The sequence below is a fragment of the Dermacentor variabilis genome, chromosome 3 (assembly GCF_050947875.1).
Source record: "Dermacentor variabilis isolate Ectoservices chromosome 3, ASM5094787v1, whole genome shotgun sequence".
Lineage (NCBI taxonomy): Eukaryota > Metazoa > Arthropoda > Arachnida > Ixodida > Ixodidae > Dermacentor > Dermacentor variabilis.
This window is the reverse complement of record NC_134570.1, coordinates 36,251,521-36,273,355: the sequence shown is the minus strand read 5'-3', so window position 1 is coordinate 36,273,355 and position 21,835 is coordinate 36,251,521. Positions and strand designations below refer to the sequence as shown.

At 46.7% G+C, this 21,835-nt stretch overlaps 1 protein-coding gene across 1 annotated transcript in view; it reads right to left on the bottom strand.

Annotated features, from left to right (window-relative positions):
- The window catches only part of LOC142575417 (uncharacterized), a 629,386-nt gene that overhangs the window by 552,079 nt on the left and 55,472 nt on the right, over positions 1-21,835 (bottom strand). The window contains exon 2 of the mRNA XM_075684777.1: positions 4,150-4,308. The gene's annotated coding sequence lies outside the window, so the exon portion shown is untranslated. The remainder of the gene's footprint in view (positions 1-4,149; positions 4,309-21,835) is intronic.

Sequence of the window (21,835 nt, the reverse complement as noted above, 5' to 3'; positions counted from 1 at the left end):
AGGACAACATAAAAAGGTCGATAGGTTAACACCGAAATTAATTCGCGCTGACCGTCGACAAAGCTTTTTATGGACAACATCTGTATGCCATTGGGCGGCTACTGCCTTGGCTAATATCATGCTTGCCAACCACGCCTGGTTTCGGCCTGTTCATATGAGTCGTTCGAGTGTTGGGAGCACTCTGTGAGTGCCGACCACTCCCTGGTATAGGGGTACCGAATACTACGCCGCAGTCCTTCCTAAAAATAGGCGGTCGCCAGTTTCTGATATCGAAGAGAGGATTAGCATTATACAGTGCTTTTTTTTTTCAGCTGCACCAATTTTGTTAAAAATTGCCTGTAGCAGATAATACAGTTATAACCCTTGATCTAATTACTCGATGGGGCGGCCATTACTTCTAAAAGAAATCGAAATGTTCAAGTGAAAAATTAACGTAATTACGCTAATTAACGTTTCAGTTAATTAATCTATATCACATACTTCAATCAAGGAATTATATGCGCTAAGCTCACGAGGCGTGTCCAACGAGTTCTCTGGGCAGCAGCAGTCTCGAGATATTAATTTTCAATCTGTCCGACGAAATGCATTGGTGTTCTAGTTATTTTTGGGCTTCAATGCATGTGACAGCAGTTCCATGAGAAATTCGTTATTATTATTATTATTATTATTATTATTATTATTATTATTATTATTATTATTATTATTATTGCTACTACTACTACTACTACTACTACTACTACTACTACTACTACTACTACTACTACTACTACTACTTATTTAGAAAACGTGACAGAAAAAGTAAAGCGAGGAGTAGGCTGGCAACTGCCATCGGGAGGGGCACAAAGCCTGCCTACTCTTCAGAAAGGAGGAGGAAACAGAAACCTAGTAATGCTAAGCGTTAGTGTCCAAAGGCATCGATTCGGATCAGTTGGTCTGTCATGCTGGAAAACTCAAGAGCGCTAAAGAGACAGGGTCAGGCATAGAAACGACAACACACAAACGATAAACGTTAGTTTCGTCACACTTGCGTGTCTCAAGGACAAGGAGTATAGCCGACGCCTCCATAACAAGCGTATAGAAATAAATAGTGGGATAAAGTGCTTTCAGAATTGAGCACCTGATCAGAACAAAAAAATAAAAGTAGTTTGGCTGCTGTAGTGGGAAGTTAGCTCCGTAGTGTGCGACCCATACGCTAATCAGTGGACAAAAGGGACACGGAGTACCTCGAGTTGATTAATCAAGTCGCCGTCATCGGCGCATTCGTAACAATCACAGCTCATGATTCTCAGCGCAGACGCTCACTGACTAGAATATGAAGCAGATAAATAGATTAAAACTTGTGGCTCCTTTTCATGCTTTTATCGCGGATGTGTTTCGCAGATGTTACGCAGGCGGGCGTCGCGATGTTATAGTGGAATACGAATTTGAACGAAATAAGGTGCTACAGAGCCCGTGATAGAGCAAAAAATAAGGTGTTCGTTAAATAAACACAGCTTTACGGTATACTTACGCTACTTTATTTCTGAATTGGTTCCTTCGATTAGAAGGCTATAAAAACAGCCCACGCATGGAGTTATGTTATTCTGGACATTATATACACTATCGTGCTTAACATATGCCGTAAAAAGTAGAGACACGGTATATCGCCCAAGGCATGATCTATTTTCCTGTTTTCTTCAAGCTGACCACCTAGTGTTGCGATTTTCATGACCATAGCCGGTCTGACGTTTGTCCGATTGATCTCCCTTCCTCTCTCTCTCTTTCTTTCTTTGTAGCTCCGATCTGTGCGCCACTTATTGCACTCAGCTACCACAGGACACCTCTTTCTCATCGTCGTATTCTTTGATTTCGCGCAATCGATCAGTCTGCGACCACTGCACCGGAGGCAAGGCGCATCGCCTTAACGTAAACTCACCACGGGCGCCCCCGGTTATACGTAAACGTAGCCGTTTTTCCTAACGCGGGTAAAATTGGGCTCGCATCGAATGAACGCCACGGAAAAGGCCGTAGAAGACAACACCTAGATGGATGGGAGCTCATAAATATGCTTTCGCGGTCTCCGAGTCTATCTCTCATTGCGACTGGGCTATCATTCGCGACCGTTCCAGCCGCCGTGACTATTTATATTGCTATGTGCGGAGGGGGAAAAAAAACGAAAGAAAAACGAAAGCCGAGCTAGGAACGGAGCTGCCCCAGCAATAACGGCGCACTACAATGGCCTAGCTGCGGATCCGCTGACGATATGCCATAACAGATGCACGCCTGGAGTTCCGTCCACGTTCCAACTGTGTACGGTCCCTCTAATTATCCGAGAATGACGCACTCGAGACGGGAATCGTGCAAAGTGAGACCAATTGAGAGTCGTTTCAACACGCTCATTAAAGGCAGTAAAGCGACCTCTAAGAGCTGACAGCCTGTCAGATCCTTTTTCGTGAAGGCTGCAGGAGTAGGAGTTAAGCGTCGGCTATGAACCCTCCCTCGAGCGTAAGGCCCGATCAATGCCAGCAAAGAAAAGGAACACAAAAAAAACACTGAGGAACATTGATCTACGTCGTTATTTGCTTCAATTAGTCGCTTCTGGGAAACAAACAAATTTCGTATGGAAGTTCGAACACCGGAAATGAAATTACCGTTGACTACATGCAACAGTTTAGAACAGAGAACGCGGCTGCCACGACCACAACTGCGTCTCGTCTCCTGATTCGACCCGTCGATCAATATCAGAAGCTCTGCTCGTAACAAACAAAAAGGAAAAAGAAAGAAGATAAGAAGAGAGCTCTTCAGATTAGTGTGCGTTACCTAACGTTTTCATGTGGTTTGTGCAACTCAGAAAGTTACACTTAACTTGAGCTGCAGCATAACGTGCACCTGCTATATGAGAGGTAGTTTCGTTACAAAAGTGACAATACAGAGATGAGAGAAATGGTTGACAATGTTGCAAACAATAGTTGGAGGCAGTGCATAAAAATAAAAGGTCGCCCCTATTTTTTATAGAATGTGTGAGTAGGAAAGGTCAGCACGGAAGATGCCAACTGTTACTTTTCTCGTGAATAATGAAAGATGATACGTCCACTGTAATAAATATAACACAATAAGATATCAAATAAATAAAAAAGATATATTCACGTAGATTTACATTCGCATACATATTCCCCACAGTTAAGATATCACAAGTACACCGTTCAGCAAGCATAGAATCGCACTTAAAGGCTTACGGTTAGCGTACTCGGTGAAGAACTGTATTCAATTAATTGTATTGTAATTGTAATTAATTAATTGGTACAACAAGCGACAGGTGAAACAAAAACATAATAAAAGAAAGCTTACTTTTCTCGCAGCTTCCTCGTTCCGAAATTTTTAACGGAGCTCACTCTTTTATGGGAGCAAAATGCAAAGGCACTCGTTTCCCTAGATTTATGTGCAAGTTAAGGAAACCCAAGGTTATGGTTATGTTAGGTTAGGGCTTGGTTAAGCATAGGTTAAGGTTAAGGTTAATCCGGAGCCCTTCACTACAGGGTCCCTAATAACCCACTGTGATGTTTCGGAATGTAAGGCCTTAAAATAATAAAGGAAAATATCACGTGACGCCGACGGGAATTCCGTGCCTTAGAAACAGAGCACTACTGGGGAAAACGAATGCGGTTCACATAATTGATGCTATTGCTAATACAGTACTAAGCACTTTTCGACTGCATGGGTCAACTATTTCATTACGACAAGCCATGGTCAGGCTGCAAAGACTATAGAGACTAATCTTGCGTGCGCTCCACCAGTGTGCTTGCGTAGTTCGTTGGGAGGAAGCTCGTGAGTCCAGCGAGCCGTGGAATCCGTGAGCTAGCTGCTATTTTGGTTATTTAGCCAGCTGCTATGGTTTCGCAAAAATTGTCAGAAGAACAGGACGTATAACGTTTGGCGGCGTTGCGCGGAAGCGTTTTGAAAAGGCGTGTCGCGACGAACGACGATACAAAACTAACGAAAGAAAGGTCGTCACAAAGTAATTCATTAACCACACACGCGGGAACAAAAACTGAGCGACCTCTTTCTGTGAGTATTGAAGAAGAAAATGAAAAAAAAAAGAAAGAAGTGCTGGTGGACGCGCCCCGCGCTCGAAGTAGTACGATATCCCCTCGAGAGATAAAGTGGACCCACCTCGTTTGGCGAGACGATTAAGGTAACTCCCCCGTGGCCCCTGTCGTGGCCGGCCGCCGAGTGAGACCGGCTTGCCGCTCGACGCGAAAGCTAATCCAGCCGGATCGGTGTTGCCGCCAACGACAGGTACAATCTCGCAAATGCGCCGTCCCGCATCATCTGCGCGAAGAGCAAGAAATCAATGACAAGAATTAATAATGATAGTAATAAGAGAGAGGCAGGGAAAGAAAACAATTAACGCCAGTCGACGGGAACGAACGGAGAGAACCGTTTCCTTCACACACACACACACACGCACCCGCATGTGCGACGACAAAATAAAGCGAGCCACAAGCTGCGAGAAAGCGGATGCAGGCAAAGAAAATATTGCACGAGAAGAGGCAGGCAGAAAGAAGAAGAAGACGAAAAGGATGCGAGGAGACGCGCGTGATGGAGCATTAGGCGTCGCGGGCGTGCACGAAAAGGAAGCATCCATCGCGGACAACGCGGATCAGGAGGCTCCAAAGACAGTGATATCTAATTACTGCGAAGCGGGTGTCCCCTATAAACAACTCAGGTGGGGGGGCCCCGCGCAAACGCAAACAGCGTGGCCGCAGACTGGCGCAAATGAAGGAAGAGGGAAGACAGGACGATGGAAGAAGGCCGGACAAGGGGCGGCCCTCACGCACGAACGTTCTTTTAATGAGGCTCACGCTCGGCCCCGTGCGACGGCTTCACGCAAAAACGCCACCCGCCGGACTGCAGAGAGCCTCGTGCGGGACCCCAGGGCCGACTGACTTAATCCTTTCGGCTTCTTCCGGCTCGGCGTTTAGCTTCGGCTGCTACGTAGCCAGGAAACAGCGGCTTTGATTGCGCGCTAACCTGAAATTACAATCAATTTGCCGAGTTCCCGAGACCTCACTGATCGTTGTACTATGTAACGGCTATGGTGAAGAGCTTTCTACCGTGCCGTTTCACAGTCACCTAAGATAAGATCGAATTTATTGACAAGAAATACAGAGAGGTCGACCTGAGCTGGTGCGCTCTGGCTCAGGTCACATCTACGTGTAAAAGCGATGCTGTAGTGGCGACACCCTTACGCGAGAGTAGCTGCCATATGCAGTTAACATCCTTTCCGAAAGTGCCCTTATTCCTAATGGAATAAAACTATTCCGGGTTCGTGAACGAGAATTTAAGCCTAGCATCATTGCACGCAGTGGGAGAAGCGGGCTATGGACGACCGGTAGGTCATGATGGACTTGAAGGCATGAAGACTATTGTATGACCCTCTTTCTTTTTGTTTGTTTGTAGGTCTCATAAGCCATAGCCCACAATCACAAATTGGTCTATCAGGCCTCCATGCTTTCATTTAGTTTCATTTCAGCATTACGCCACGTGCGACCCAGGCAAATAAAGAAAAAATGAAGATATAAGCGATAGACGGCACTCAGGGACATCAACTATCGGGTACGAATTAGCCCGTAGCCAATAACTACTAAAACTCGATGAGAATCGCAGACGTTTACCTATTTTGTTCTTGCAAGTAAAGTTCCTAACATTATTATTACGTGCATATGATGCGCGTAATACCATACTTTTGAAGAATAATAATAAGTGCGGAAGTTAGTGCCGCAACCGGAACTGTTGTTACGAGCGATGAAGTGAGTGAGGCAAAAGTCTCCACTTTGAAAGGTGCACATGCGTCACGGTATAGGTGCACATGAAAGCTGCCCTAGAGTTATGGCACTTCTTGTACTGTAGTACGGAAAAAACGTGGAATCTTATTTAAATGAGGCGTTATTTCTCAACACTATTCTCAAAAGAGCACAATCATAAGTTTTTTTTTTTTTCAATTCTTAGGAATGTCCTGAATAAGTTGGAGGAGCGAAGTCTACCACTGCAGCCTTACGTTTCTTGCAGCCTGCATTGACAACCGTCTCGCCGTTTAAAAGTGCCACTGATCTTTGTAAAACGTTGAGTGTGGTAAGAGACGCGAACGAAGAGATCAGTTTGGAAGTAAGGTTAGAGACAAGGCTAGACGCAATTTTGAGAGCAGAGTCGAAAGCTGTATCAAAATAAGTCTCCCAACCGTAGTTGAGCAAGCACTACACAAGTGATTGCGCATACCCACCCTCAAGGTGCCAATTGAAAGGAGTCTCTCGCTGTTCCTTTTTAGAAATTAATACGTCGTGCTTCGGGCTTCCAGCGGTCAACGATGCTCTAAGAAACAATTAATGTTACAAAAGAAAGTTGCGTTCGTAGTTGATAGCATGGCTCAACTTAGTGTGCTTATGCTACATAGATTTGTCATATTTAGATGTTTTCAGAGTCAGGGCAAGCGCGCTTTGTCGTTCGCCCTCATGTTTTGTGGCGTGGCTTTGTGCTCTCTCGCCTACGATATGAAGCAGCTATCCCGCTTCGCCGCTCTTGCGCATCTACAGCGGCGAAAGATGATCCAACAATATATGAGAGAGAAGCAGCCAGCAAACGTCGTCCACACTAATTAAACACAGGGTGTTGGCGAGAGCTTCCGCGAAGTATCCGTGTACATCTTGTGTCCACATAGTTAGGCGCCACGCCAGCAGGCTCAACTAGTGCGGCGCTTCCGTACGTCGTTTTATATGCGCAGACGTGTATGCCGCTACGGGCGAATACCAGAATGTCGCTAAGTATTCCATTTGTCAGCATCATTGTATGTTACAGTTTGAAGTGATCCATACATTTACTGAGAACAAACAAACAAACAAAAAAACAAAAAAACAAACAAACCGCGAATGAAGTGGCCCAAGTTTACTAAGTGTAATGTGTCACGTGAATTTTTCGTTTCCTTAGAGGTGCCCGGAAAAAGCAAGTCAGTGGTAGAAAAACGTTGGCGCAACGTTCGTGGTACATAAGATGGCAAACGGACGTCACTCCGTCGCTGGCTCGATTCTTAACATCCTAAGTTTCAACATATATAAAAGCTTGGCATTGTCTAGCATTCGGTTCGTTCAGGGCTAGCTTCTCAACTCTTGCGATGGTATTTATCGAACACGTGGCGCAGATATACTGAACACAGGGAAATGCACAGACGTGCATTTTTGCGTCGACTTGGCGTCAAGTTGTTCTCAAATAAAGCACTCTCCCTTCGCACTGTAAAATTTAGGTAGGTTTCCCGCATAGCTTCATTCTTTATGGTTATCGCTTCATCTAAGGCACTTATCACAAACGAGTGCCTCTGTTCTACATAAACAGTTGAACCCAAATGTAACAAACCCCGATAAAGCGAATTGTTTTCTATGCCGAACAGGCAGAACTTGATGGCTGATGCTTATGTACATACACATCGTTCATAATGAGCTGGACGTTGGATATATCTAACTCGAGGTGTCCGCTGCCAGCGGAATAAAGCCGTAAAGGGAGATGAACTGGAGCAGTTCTACACAGCCTCCCGCACCGAGAACACTACTATTTATGCTGCTGAGATACAGTTCAAAGCAGAGGCGAGAATTAGTGACTACTGCGCGTAGTCTTGTTTCTTCAGTAGATAAATTCTTTCCTTGTTTCTTTCCTCCACAGTGGAGATAAGAAATCCGTATATTACGGAGACATCGAAAAAGTTTGTTATAGGCGAGTTTGGGTATATCGAATCACCTTATACACCGAACTACCACTGCGCATAACCCTGTTCGTTATAAGTGAGTTTGACCTTCGACCGGTGCGTCACTGCCGTTGAACGTGTTTGTTTCTGGTCAAAGATTCGTTCCTCCCCTGCATCCGCCCTCCTCTCAGCGGCCAGCCACGCAACACGCAAGAGTCTGGGTACACTAGCGGCGGCAACGTGCAAAGACAGACAAGCACAGCAACAACCACCTATAGAACAACCAAAGGACCGACTCCAAAAAACTACAAGAAAAGAGACCCCCCCCCCCCCCCCCCCCACCCTCATCTTATTGGGAGATCCAGGGGAAGATTATAGCGTATAAACGGCCAAGAATGCGGCACTCGCGAGACGCGATGTATCGAAGAGAAGGGCCAGCGAGTATATATCGCCGATCACTATATACTATAAGAAATAGAAAAGAGGTTGGAGGGGGGGGGGGGGGTTTGTAGAAGGAGGAGCCGGCGTCGGGGGCACGGCCGAAGCGATGGCAGCGGCAGTTTCCTATCCGCGGCCAGCGCACAACAATGGGTCGAATGGAGGAAATTAACGACTCGTTTTCCCCAGAGCACGAAACGCAAGCTGAGATATCGCTCGTCGTGACCGTCGGGACGAACAGAAAGAACGAGCGTTTCGCCTGCATTCAGGCGCGAGGCCCCCAGAGAAAACGAGTCGTTTGCTAAAGACAAAGAGTGTGAAGAATAAAGTAAAAAAAATCACGCAGAAAGAACGAAGGTTGGAGAGGTATACAGGAAAGCCTGCAGCATTACAAGGTGTTTAACAGCTACAGCATCGCCCTCTCGATTTGCGGGGAGCTGTACGAAAAGGCCAACGGAGGCGGGAATCGGCTGGTGTTGGAGCTCGGACATCTATACTCGTCGTCGCAATGCGAGAGATAGCGCCAAAGAAGAGGCGAACTGCGTGTGAGAAAAGGCCAACGGAGGCGGGAATCGGCTGGTGTTGGAGCTCGGACATCTATACTCGTCGTCGCAATGCGAGAGATAGCGCCAAAGAAGAGGCGAACTGCGTGTGAGAGAACGAGGGGGGAGGGGGGCGGCATGGGTATTGAAGAGATGGGGGGAGGCATGAGTGTACAGTAGGCGTGTCTCTTTGCTGGCCGAGAACATCTTGGCAACCCGCGCCGTCGTCGTTCGTGTAGGTTTGTCTGCTTTTCTCTCCTCCATCTTGTTCTTCGCGGCGGCGCCCGCCCACGTGACCTCGGCGGTGGCTTCCGTGCCAATGGCGGGAACGATGAGAGGTCAGACTCATGGACCCCGCGCCAAGCAGCATCGCCCCCCTTCCTTTAAGCGTCTTCGCCGCGATACAGTCTTAATGAGGAATGCGCGCACGCCGGCATGCTTGCCAAGAAGGGTCGCGTTCTTCACTCGAGGAAGGGGAGAGGAAAAAAAATGATATCCTGGCTGGCGTAGAGATGAGCAAAGGGCGAAATAAAGAACAACCAAAGAGAACGACCGAATGACGTTTATTACGCGCATATGACGGCGGAAAGCAAGATATTCCAGATAACGAGCGCCCCCCCTAGGACGCATCTATTTAACCGAAACCTCTCGATGTGAGTAAGGCGAGAGATTGTACGGGCGCGCATTTCTTGTACACAGGCCATGGAAATAAGGAGCGCCTCGCAGTTCGTTAGAAGCATCATCGTTGGAAGCCGCTTCGCCACTAGGCAAGAAGTGCAAAGCAAAGTTTGCTGATTAGAGATCCAAAGAAAGATCGAAGACCTGCGTCTACATGTGGGACGTCGGCGTTTTCGACTAGTACTGTATGGAGACCTATATCGCACTGCCGATGAGCTAGGTGCTCGCTATAACGATTCGGCTTCGCATGCGGCGGTAGCGTTCTTGCCATTCAGAGCTGTCACGACGGGTACCCTTCTGGTTATTCTTTTCTCCTTGTTTTTTTTTTCTTTTTTGTAGGGTAGAGGAGTACGCGTGAATATCAGAGACACGCGGGAAATGGCAAAGTCAGCGTCTCAAGACTGGCAAAGAAGAACTCCGCCCAGTATATTTTACAACGCCGTACAACACTAATGTATATTCTTCTTTGCCTTTACATACATGCGCGCGCAATGGCGCGTCAGTCAATACGAAAACCACAATCGCTTCACAATCACTGTCAGAAAATCGGGAGGGAGGATAAGGACACTTGGAGGCTCTTCCGCGAGACATAAAGATTAAATAATCCAACGACACGTCAGCTCCTCTTATGAGTTCTGAATGTCTAATTGAACGCCACTGAGCGGTCGTTCGAGTTTTGCGCTGCGAGTAACGTGCCATGGTGGTACGTGGTACCATGGAGGCACCAAGCATGCCCCCATGCCACCTTCGTCTTGCGCATCCAGAGACTCTCCCCTCACGCAGCACCTGGCGCGCTAACGCGGAAGCAGGTGTTCCCTTAGCCCACTCTGCTCCGTCGAGGCGCGCTCGAGACGCGGCGTCGCAGCCAATGGGAACGCAGGTGCCGTTTCGCTGCTCCAGACGATAGATGCCGGCTTTTTCGCTCAATGTGCCCCCCATTTGAAGCTTTCGCATCAAAAGAAATAAAGAAAGACTGGGCATGGCCAGCGTATCACTTGTTGGTTATTACATGGTTTTGTCCCTATGTGTCGCAGATAGTAGAAACAACAGCAGCACGTGTTGTGCCGGTCCGGCCTGGGTGCGTTCGCAATGGCAAAAGAAGAGAGGTATAGTCGCAATGGGAAGGTGGTGGAGGAGGGAATAGGAAAGCACACATGCAGCTGTGTCAACGCCACTGCTTACTTTCTGCTCAACGCGTTGTAGAATTGAAGGCAGCCCTGCTGCTCTCCACCTCGCTACGTTTCATAATCTTTCCGAAGTTCCACTGCACCACGGCGTTATTAGCCGCTTCGCCGAAGACAAAGTCCAGTCTCCAATGACCGGTTTTAATGCGACAGCAATTAAACGTTTAAAGCGACACGAAAGAGAAAAAATAATTTTAGCTGCATTAGTAAATTACGCCTTTACACTACGTCTACCTCTACAAAAATCCGAGGACACCTAAGCACTTCTTATGAGTTGTGAATGCGAAAGCATTCCCGTCCAATTGAACGCCGCTGAGCGGTCCTTGGAGTAGTTAACTTCTCACAGGCAAGCGAGCGCGTTGAGATGCGTGGCACGTTTTGATTTGGCCTTACGGAGGCGCAGTCGCAGGCGAAAGCTTGCGTGAAGAGGGAACACGCGTATAACACAGGCTTCCGAGGGCGAGAGCGAGAGTCACGTGGCGTCGCGGTGATGACCTCTCCCCTCACGCAGCACCAGGCGCGCTAATATGACAGGTGGTGGTCATTCTCACCCGCTGCGCTCCGTCAAGTCGCGCTCTCACGTGATGCGGCGTCGCAGCCAATGGGGAATTAGGTGCAATTTCGGTCCTGCAGTTGACAGATGCCGGCTCTTTTTCTCAGTGGGCTATTTGAAGCTTTCGCTTAAAAAAAAACGCTCTTACAGTGGGAAGTTCGGTAACAGAGAAAATACGCATAAACGAAAGCCGAGCGGAGACGTCGCCTTGGAGTTCCTGCAGCAGCTAGTCCTGATGTGATGGACTTTGGCAGCGTCTTATAAGGCCTAAGGTAGTTTTTCACCCGTAAATATAGATTTCACATTCTTCTAGAAGAGCCATGAATTGAACGTTGCAAATTCCAGGGACCTCTACTCAGCCAAAACAGCCTACATACGTGAAGTCATTTTTAAGTCCGTGACGACGCACCGACATGACGGCTCCGGTGAATCGGGGTGAAGTTCAGAAAACCGGACGTTCGCGTTCATTTTTCCTTTTAGTAATCAACCAGTTACAGCGAAATTAACGAGACATTAATCCTGAAACGCTTTGAAGAAACACTCATGTTTCTTGAAGAAGAAATGAGTCTTTGAAAAGCTCGACGCTTGTTTCGCGGTTTTCATGCGTCTGTTCTTTCAGTTACAACGACGGCCATCTTCATCGTCGTGAAGTTGTCGCTGGGTCATTTCCTCATCCTCAGTTTGACACATGCATTTTGGAGGTCACAACACTGCAATATTGTAGCGAATAAAGACGACACTGCATGCATCACGCAACGAAGTCGATCTAGTAAATGTGGCGGTGCATTCTATAAGAGCCTGCTGTCCGGTGTCGCTGTAAATGATTTCATTGCCGGAGGAATGGCCACAGTGCGCGGATTTGTTTTCTACGGTACACATCAGAAAGCCTGCGTGACTAATCAACAAAAATAAAGTTCGCAAAGAAAAAGGTGAATGCATTATGGTAGCGATATGTTTTCTTGTATGTTCGTTGCATGTTCTTATATTTTGGCGCTTTCTATATTTTTCGTGGATGACATGGGGCTTGTGTTCCAGCTTGGGAACTCGAAATGTGAACTTACGGCTTGTGTGTCACGACTTTTGAACTACTCGCGGAAACATTTAGAATCGCTGTGGTTTTGTTCTTATCAGGGCGCTCCCCTTTTTATCGCATGTCGGAGCACAGGAGTTGCCGGCACCTCTGCTAGGCGCCAACTACTCTTTACATTCATTAATTTAATTAAAACAAATACAAAAACACAATGGATTGCCAAGTCACTACATGCAACCTCACCGTTACAACCAGTGTCTTACACCCATCCTTGTATCACGCGAAGGAAGAGCCACGACGGGAAGAGAGAGGAAGCTGCAGACACAAAGGAGTGCGAGCTCTGACGAAGCCTGTCCTGAGATACCCATTAAGAAGGCGGCCCTTTAAATATAACTTAAAGGAATCCCGGAGCACGTTAAAGATTGGGCCCCTTTAAGTGTCCTCTAAAAGGCCTTACGTGTCAGCGACGCCAGTGAAACAAGACAGTGTAAGTTCTACGAAGAGCTCAGCACAACGCAACGGCAACAATACAGCGCACCTCAACTCAGTAAAACAAACGGCGAGATTGTAAAGAAGGAGACGGAACACCTGAGAGGGCGTCGACAATGGACAAAGTTTGGTCCCAGGAACACGACGTTACGAAGAATTGATCTGCGAGCGCAAAAAAGAACTCTGGGATAGATCATCGAAGAATAGGAACAGAAAAAGAAAAATGTATCGAAAAAGGAAACGCACACAGGAAGTAAAGCCAGGACCGGAAAAAGCAGCAGCGGTGGCAGCCCCTGTCGACGACCGCCTCGTCGTCCCGCTCATCCATCTATTTAACCATTCATTTCATTTCATTAAAAACAATCAATCCTAATTCTTCTTCTGCCGTCCGCCCCACCCAGGGGTTCGGGTAAGAAAAAGAAAATAAAAGAAATCGAGCTGTGAAACAAGAATAAGAAGAAACGATAGATAAAGCAAATTCACGCTGAAACGCGGAAGCATAGAGTATACGAAAGTCACCATCGACGAAAGAGAGCATCAGTCCCAGTAACGCACAAGCTTTGGCGAGCGCGACAAGAAAACCGGATAAAGTGAAATGGTGTTACCTTAATCGAAGGGACGCCGTGCCATGTCCTCGTTAAGCTAAAAGTTCTAAAACGTTGTCCATTGTTCTTCCCCGACACTAACCAGTCGTTTCATTACATCTGTAGAACCACGCCCCGAGAAAGGTAAAAGAAAAAGAAGAGAGAAAAAAAGAGACGTACTTCGGAAATTCTTCTCAAAAGTGGTAGAAGCACTTTCGCCTTCGCTGCCCCTCATTTCGCGAACAAAATAGAACAGACAAAAGAGCTACCTTTCTTAGAAAAGAAACGAAGAAGCGCTTTCGTGGTGCTAGAACGTTTTCCGGAAGACCAACTATACGCGTGGCATGTTCCGCAAAGCGACGAGATTGGATGAATGTCACGTTCCAGAACTAAAAAAGAAACATAGTCAGCTTATAGTAGCAATAGTAATTAAAAACGAACGTAATGGCGAATTGAGAAAAAATAGAAGCGCGCAAACAAAACTCAAATGGTAAAAACACGAACTGTACAAGAAACATAAAAAGAAAAGAAAAGAAAGTAAGGAACAAAGTCACGTGAGTGCGCCCTCTGTCGCCCCCCTAGCGAAGCCGTCGCGCGCCCTCGGTGCCCTCCGAATCGTTAATGAACGGCAGCCGGCCAGAATCAATCAATCATCGTCATGCGAGGCCGAGCTGCGTCACACCACGCGAACCTCTGAACCAAAGAAGGGCGTCGGGCTCGGCCGCTTTATGCGTAACCCCTTCCTGCTCCGCTCCACTTTGGCTTTAGTCTCTTCTCTCATCGACTAAGTCTCCTCTCTGTCTGTCTGTCTGTCTCTCTCTCTCTCTCTCTCTCTGCTTTTCGTTTGAAATGAAATTGCCTGGTGAATCAGTGCTAGAAGGCAAAGTGCAAAAAAAAAAAAGAATGTTAAGTTTGAGATTTCATTGTCGCTGTGGCCGGCGAATCTCGTCTTAGGCAAGTTGTTTGTGTGTCGCCATAGCAGCATGAAGCCAACAGATGATGAAACCAAGTGAAGAGTAAGGTAAATCACTTGCTTTAGTTTAAATGCAGATGCGATAAGTCGAAGGGGAATTGAAAGCGGACGAAAGGAACCTCATGCCGTAGGCGGGATCCGAATCCATGTCGCTGCCTGCAGTTGAAAATTTGATACGCATCCGCCCCGATGGTTGCGGGTTGTGGCACTGGCCAACACTCCCAGGGCTAGATCTAGTACACATATAATATCCAAGAAAGTCAATGGGAAAATGGCATCGCTAGAGTTGATTTGGTAAGAGCATCGCAAGCTTAATGCGAAGACGTGGATTCTTATCCCATCATGCGGCAAGTGGTTTCATCTTATTTTATTTTGTCATTCGTTACGATTAAAACAAGGAATTTACTTTACCCTTTGACATGATTGCATGTTGCTCTATCCAAATGTATGTTGATTAACCAAGCAATTGTATGTTGACTAACCAAACTCGGGCTCCTCCATTCCTTTTATTCTCCATAACAGCATGTCGTACGTACCCGTCGCCCCTTTTTGTCATACTCTCCATCCCGTCGAAACCTCTCAGGCAAGGACGCACAACCTCTTCAATGTTGTTGACTGCAAGCTTGTAAGAAGTTGCCATACCTTTATTTATTTCGGTTACGACCACCAGGCTTTACTAATAGTTTCACGTTTGGTGGAAGGGGTATGGGAAATGGGAGTGGGGTGAAAAATGTATTCGAGATACCGGACGGTCAAGTTTAGGAGCAAGAAATGATCAGTGGAGAATATCTCTATAAACTCTGGGTTCCATTGTCCTGCTCAACAACGCTGAACAGAACTTGCGACAAGTCATTGAGCCCTTGAAGCAGCCAAGTCTCAGAGTAGAGAGAGAGAGAGAGATAAATGAGGTGGAAAAGGCAGGGAATTAGAATTGAAGAATTGAAGGAGTGAGAATTGATATGTGAACGACTGAGGTGATATTAAATAGCCTGGCAAGTGAAGTAGCAAGTGATGCTGTGCAGAAGTACATTTACCCAGGCTAAATAGTAATAGGGACCACAATCACCAGTATAAAACTTCCACGCGAGAGAAAATAGGGTTGGCCGATGATAAAACACTCTAAAGTCAGGAACGACAGCTTACCGTTATCCCCTAGATAACAAAAGCATACAATTACTGCATTCCGCCAGTACTAAGGTATGGCGCTTATGCTTAGAGGATAAAAAAGAAGCTTGAGAAGAATATAAGGACTAGAAATATTAATGTTTCTGTGCGCCTCTCGACTAAAAAAAAAAAAAAAATGCGGCTCACTGCACGCGAACGCTGCGCCATCGTTCGCCTTTATAACCAGTTTGACCCCGAGCACTTTGACCTCGGAACTTTTGTTAGATGTAGCACATTTTGATGCCATCTACGGCCGTCGCTGTCTCTGTAATTGCGACATTCACCTTTCATCTCTTTGGTCATAGTAGCAGCCGTTTCTTTCCTGTCTTTAGTAAATAAAGTAGGACTAGCCTCTTTTGTGGAAACGCACATACCTACTCTCGAGGACTGCCTAAAATGGAGATTACGTTTTAGATTATTGTATTAGAGAAGATTTATATGAAAAAGAAATGAAACGCCATATGCATACCAGCAGAACGATGAAAAAGGAATTGGAGGAAGATAAAGACAATCTCAAAGTTTAAGAAAAGCGACAATTTGTTTTATCTTTGCTGTTTCTCTTCCGTCATCAGCCCTTCCTCTTAAAACAGGGCTAGTAGTCAATATTGTAACATGCTAATTACTTAATTACGTGAAGAAGATGAAAGCAGAGAGGGACTAGAGTACTTTGTCGATGTTCATGTGTGTCAACGTTTTCAATGTATTTGCGACAGAGAAAGCCAAATCAGAAGACGACAAAAAAATTTACGGAATTAAAATGACTGCAGCGTAAAAAATACGAAGGGTCTAAAGATCTGCTGCGACTCAGGCGACCAATGAGGCTCCATTTCCCGAGTAGCATTTTGTCAGGGCAGAGTTCACGTCTGGCATTATTTGAGGGAACGCTGAAGCCGCAAACGTTCAGCTACCACATAGGAACGATGGTTATTGCACGCGTGAATTTGTTTAGCATTCGAGCTTGTCGTAATTAGGGCGTTATTGAGGCGTTACTCATTATGGTTTAGATTTTTCTAAATTTCCGAGCAATCACACATTTCATACGTGCGAAGGCAATACATATAAGTCTCTGCGCGCGTGAGCTATCATTTCGAATTGCTGCATTTACAGCGCAAACATCTTGCTAAAAACGATCAATTTGTCAGGCCACAATGTCTTTCAAATCCAAAAGGACGCAGTCTACCCAAATCGCTCCACTGTCCATCATTACCGCACTGACTTAACCGCCATGCTTGCAGCTGCCGTAGAGCACTAGCGCCACATTCTCATCTAGTAATATGGTGTTCTTTTTTTTTTTTTTTTTTTGCTGAAAACACTATGATGTCAGGGCGTGTGTGGTTTTGGTATTTTGGACACGATTAACAAATAGACGGTGTCCATAGCATGGCGCCTATGACGTATTTTCGGTTCCGCAACTGCTTCCAGTGCATGCAGTCAACAAAGCATGGTCATCGAGATCAGCTTCTGTCACCCAGAGAGAGCCGTCGCTGGGGCGCGGATCTGATCACCACGCACTTATTCCAACATATTTTTATTTGTCATTTTTGTCAGTTCTGGTTGGCCCATACGGCTTCTGTGGCCTCTCTGATAGGTTCAAAACACTGCCTTCGCAGATTTTGACTGTGGCAGAAATCGGCAGTGTTCGAAGTAGCACACTGGGACAGATAACTGGTGTTATGCAAAGAAAAATTGCCGAAAGGAACTTGAAGCTTTACGGCCCGGCTGTCGGACCTACGTATCAGGGGCTTCCGAATTAAAATAAAGTTAATTAGACAGGAGTCAAAGGTAGATATTTAGGAAGCAAGAAAATATAACGATAAAGGGATATCTACCATCAGCGCAACCAGAGCCAAGAGGACAGAGTGGTTGTCGGCTTTATCGATGTGAAATTACGCTATATAACACGAAATGAAATAGGAACTTATAATACAAAACTACCAGTTGTCATCCCGGTTAATATTTTTCTCCGAATGGTGAAAGTAGTCTCGATGTCTTCACTGGAAGTTTTGAAGGCGAGATTCTCTTTAGACGGGAAGATGCCGACGTCCGCCCAAGATCTGTGTAGTTTGCGTTTGTACAGGAAGATACCTTGCTTGTCCCGAAGAAATCGTTGAGTCCACTCCTGCGCGTTCTGACCGCGGCGACGACGACGACGAGGTCTGGAATCGTGGCGGCGGCGGCGTCCACCCTTCTCTCACGAGCCAGCGGCGCCTAATCTGTGCACCAATGGGCCACTCCATCGCACCGTTGTCACATACTACTATCGCGAGTGCCCCGCGAACCCCCCCGCACGCGGAACGGCGCAGCGCTGGCAAAGTTCGCTGAACCCTGCCACACGCGTAATCTGAGCTGGAAGTGACAATTTCTCTTTCGTTCGCGTGTGTCTCTCCCGACGATGGCGCCCCGGAGTCGTATACGAGCAGCGCCCCTTCCGCCCAGCGCCTCGTCGTCGTCGTCGCCGGTGCCGTTCTTTTCTTGCGGCGCCCCCACACGTACTTGCCGTTGCTGCCGGCGCGGTGCGGAACATCTGTTTTCCGCACTCGGAATCGCTCGTCCCTGCCACATTTCATCCGCTCCTGTCTCCGAGCGCCTTTCTTCCTCCCCCACTCTTTCTCTCTCTCTCTCGTCACTGTCCTCGTTGTGTCAGCGCTGTTGCGTCACGACCCGCGCAATATCGAGAGAGAGAGAGAGAGAGCATTGCCACTCCGCGTAAAGTAGCACTTCGCTGTCACTTCGCGCTCTTGTTGCCTGCCGCATTAAATGCGCAATCTGTCCAGTGCCAGACAGTGGTTTAGATTTGTCTTGCGACAAACAGAACAGCTGAGCTTGAAGGAGAGAGGCGGAGTAGGAGGACCTTAGGAAGTAGTAAACCATTTCTTATCTCGTTACTCAGCAAATTAAACGGAATTAATTCATTTGCTATTAAGTGTACAAACATGGTAGCGACAACGCAACGTTTGACTCTCCCAGAGAAATTACTTTGGAGGGCAGGGAGCGGTTGTGGGGAGGAGAATTTATTTTAACATTAGCATCAGAATTGTTTCTTCAACGAACCTAATGAAAGTCCCGTAGCTTCGTCCGATATGCTTAGGGATGCGCTAAGATCAACCTTAGTTATGATTATTTCGACGCTGAATAGAACTATCATCTCAATAATACTGAGAATAACGATCGCAATGCCAACAATTTTTTTTTTTGGGGGGGGGGGGGGTGTACCGCAAACGCAATATGACAATATGGAGGATCTTGAATATGTTACTGTAGTTTGACAATACTCAGAAATTTCAGGCAATTGTGACAATAGCCATCCATGTACAAGGAAAGAAGCATTCATTTCTGTGCAGAAGAAATGCTATCCAAGTCTGAAGCGGAAGAAAGAATTAAATTGCAAATCTCTCGACTTTGTTTCCTTCTTTCGTTTCATGTTATTGAAACCTGATCACTACGGCGCACGGCAATTCGCAGAGCCCACATTTTACGTCACTCATCGTCACACACAAACACGAGGAGCTGAACAACATACCGTGCCATTCCGACCACGGCAATCATTACTGACGTCGTCAATATCATCATAAGCCTCGCCACCACTGATTATAGAACATAGGTGATGTTCCTAAGCGCTTTAACCATGTGAAATTTAAATTCAGTTTAATCATCTCACTGTTCTTCAAAGTACGAAATATCGTGCGGCAGACAATGACCAATCAGCTCTTGATCAAATGCTACCCTTGATGGCACATCAGCATTGCTTGTTCAAAGTGACCAACGGGATACATCCAAGCATCGCAGTGCAGTATATTGCACTAGTCGTGCAGGTCCATCGCCAATGTAGTTCACTGCTGCATGATGGAGCCCAAACATCATCCATCCAGGATACATTCTGATGTTTCTTTCTGAATTGCTAAGCGGTGTCAGAGAATAAATACTAATCGTGATGCTGCACTCATGACTTCTCTACCTCGGCCAGTGATGGTCACATTGCAATCAATTGAGAACCCTGCATCATTAAGCTGTACACATTTTTCTAAGATGTCAAGACGGGGCTTGCTCGTGATTCAATACTGATTTCCCACTGCGCCGACAACGCACAGACCGCGAAATAAATAAATTGACAGTCACTTTAGCATACGCAAAAGAGGGTGAAGGCGAAAGCCAGCGCACTCACGAGACATTCATTAATTTACTTGACATTCTCATTCGAATGCGTTGTTACTTCCTGTTACTTGTTTTCTCCCACCAAAGGTGGTGGGTTCGAGTGCCTTAATTGACGCTATAATAATTAACAGTGCTTAAAACCATCTTCGTCTTTACACCAAACGCACTGGGTTCGATTTCCAAATAAGCTCGAGGGTTAGACTCCCACCTGAGGTCGCGGGCTCGAGTGCCTTAATTAAGTCTACTTTAACTAACTTAGACCCCCCCCCTTTTTTTTTTCTTTTTTTTTTTTCGAGGGGGGACATGATGGGAGCGGCATCGGAGCCAGCTGTGGAAGGAGACGACGACGAACGCGCCAGCAGTGGCACGAGCGCGTGTCCACGCAAGGCGAGCTCACATGACTTTCCGTACCGCACGCCGCGTTTTCCAGGCAATCGGGGGTATGAGTCACTTAAGCTTAATAAACAACACGAACGCTGTGTGTATTTTCTTGTAGAAAGTCACCCGAACTATCTTCACGACAAGCATCGCCACTCTCGCGCAATATCTGCGCGATATCCACGGATTTCAAGCGAGATGGGGCGCCCTCTGGTATACGAAGAAATACGTACACCGCCAGATTACGACGAACGAACGATCCGCGAGAGTCCTACTTGAGACCGTGGACGACATAACGGCACTTCAGCAATGTTTAGTCCTTTTCTGGTGATCTGTCTTCGTCGATAGCGCCTCTTCCCAGCACTATATGGCAACGAGCTCTCTCTCTCTCTCTCTCTCTCTCTCTCTCTCTCTCTCTCTCCATACTTTACTTTTTCATCGCCAGAAGAAATTTGCTTTAATCGCGCTCCTAACTTCCTGTTTGCCGCAACGGCCGTATCTTTTTCGCGTCACAGAGAGAGAGGGGCCGGGAGGCATGGTGCTAGAAAGGCCCGCGCGAGACGTCACGGAGTCTGGAAAGAAGGGGCACCGGCGACGAAGACGACGAGGGGCAAAAAGGCAGCTTTCTCCAGCTGTACGCGCGAGCAGGCGCCGGATTTCCACACTTGTCGCGCGGATGGTTCTCTCTCGACTCGAGTCAAGAAAGCCCTCCTTCTTTTGCGTATAGCGCTCGCGGAAAAAGAAGGCAAGAAAAAAGATGGCCGCGAAAGAGAATAAGCAACCAGAGGCTGTTAACCCCTGTTGCTGCTGCCGCTGCTTGCAGCCGCATTTTGCTGGCAGCAAGAGGCGCGCCCGCCAACGGTGCCTGGGGTAAAATGCAGCTGCCACTTTCACTATTGTGAGTGTGCGAGCATGACGCGCGAACTCCGGAATCCGACCAGGGACGGGGGAGGAGAAGGCGTAGGCAAAAAAGGAAGAGCCACGAAAAGAGAGGCGCGTGTACCGTTTGACGGGTAATCTGCCCCGGAGTTCTTTGCCCCCGCGGCTTGTGGAGAAAAACCGTAATCTTCGTGATCGCAGCTCCGATCGACGACGGGCTCTTCGCTCGAATCTCGCGATTCTCGAATTCACTACGTTAGTTTTTCGTTAATGTCTTGGAACGTTTCGTTTCATCTTTTCTTGTCACACCCGTGGAAACGGGGCTCGCAATCGCAAACCGGTTCGCACTGTTTGAGTGTGCAGACAGTTTTCGGTGAACATTGTTGATGAGCGTCACCGCACAAGTAATGGATGAAAGAAAGGACGTGTCAAAGAATGGGTGAATATAAGACAGGAAGGACTGTATCCTCTTGGAAGAGTTGTCTTTTGCACGGCCAACGCACTCACTCTAAAAGAGATTGCATATAAAGTTGCTCCATGCTAGGCTTTTGAAGGAAACGAAACGGAGCGTTACGATACCCTTAGTATAGGCCTCCTTGCCCTAGCGTCGGAACGCTGCACACAACGTGACGACTCTTTAACCGCCTAATAAGATCTGCAACGGCTTAAGCTCATACTAGGCAGCTCCAGGAAAGGTGGTGGACAACTCTTAAACTTGCTCGGGGTTGCCACTGAATTAACATTACTGGCGTTGCGATGTAGCTTAAGAGCCGTGCTGTACGGTACATTTTTTACTTTCTAAGACACTTAGCAATTGCCATTAAATGTGAATAAAGAAGAGAGCTGGAGAGAGATAGTAACAACTAAATAACCATTTTACACCAAGTATCATTACATTGAAAGAAGGAAAGAAGGACACGAAGAAAACGCTATTATTAATCTTTACGTTCTGATATTGTGCACGCACATACAAAGCTAGTAGGATTTGTATGTGTTTACATGCTTGTATATTTCTATGTATACCCACCCTGCTATGATCTGATTTCAGATCGCAGTATTTATAAATAAATAAATAAATAAAAT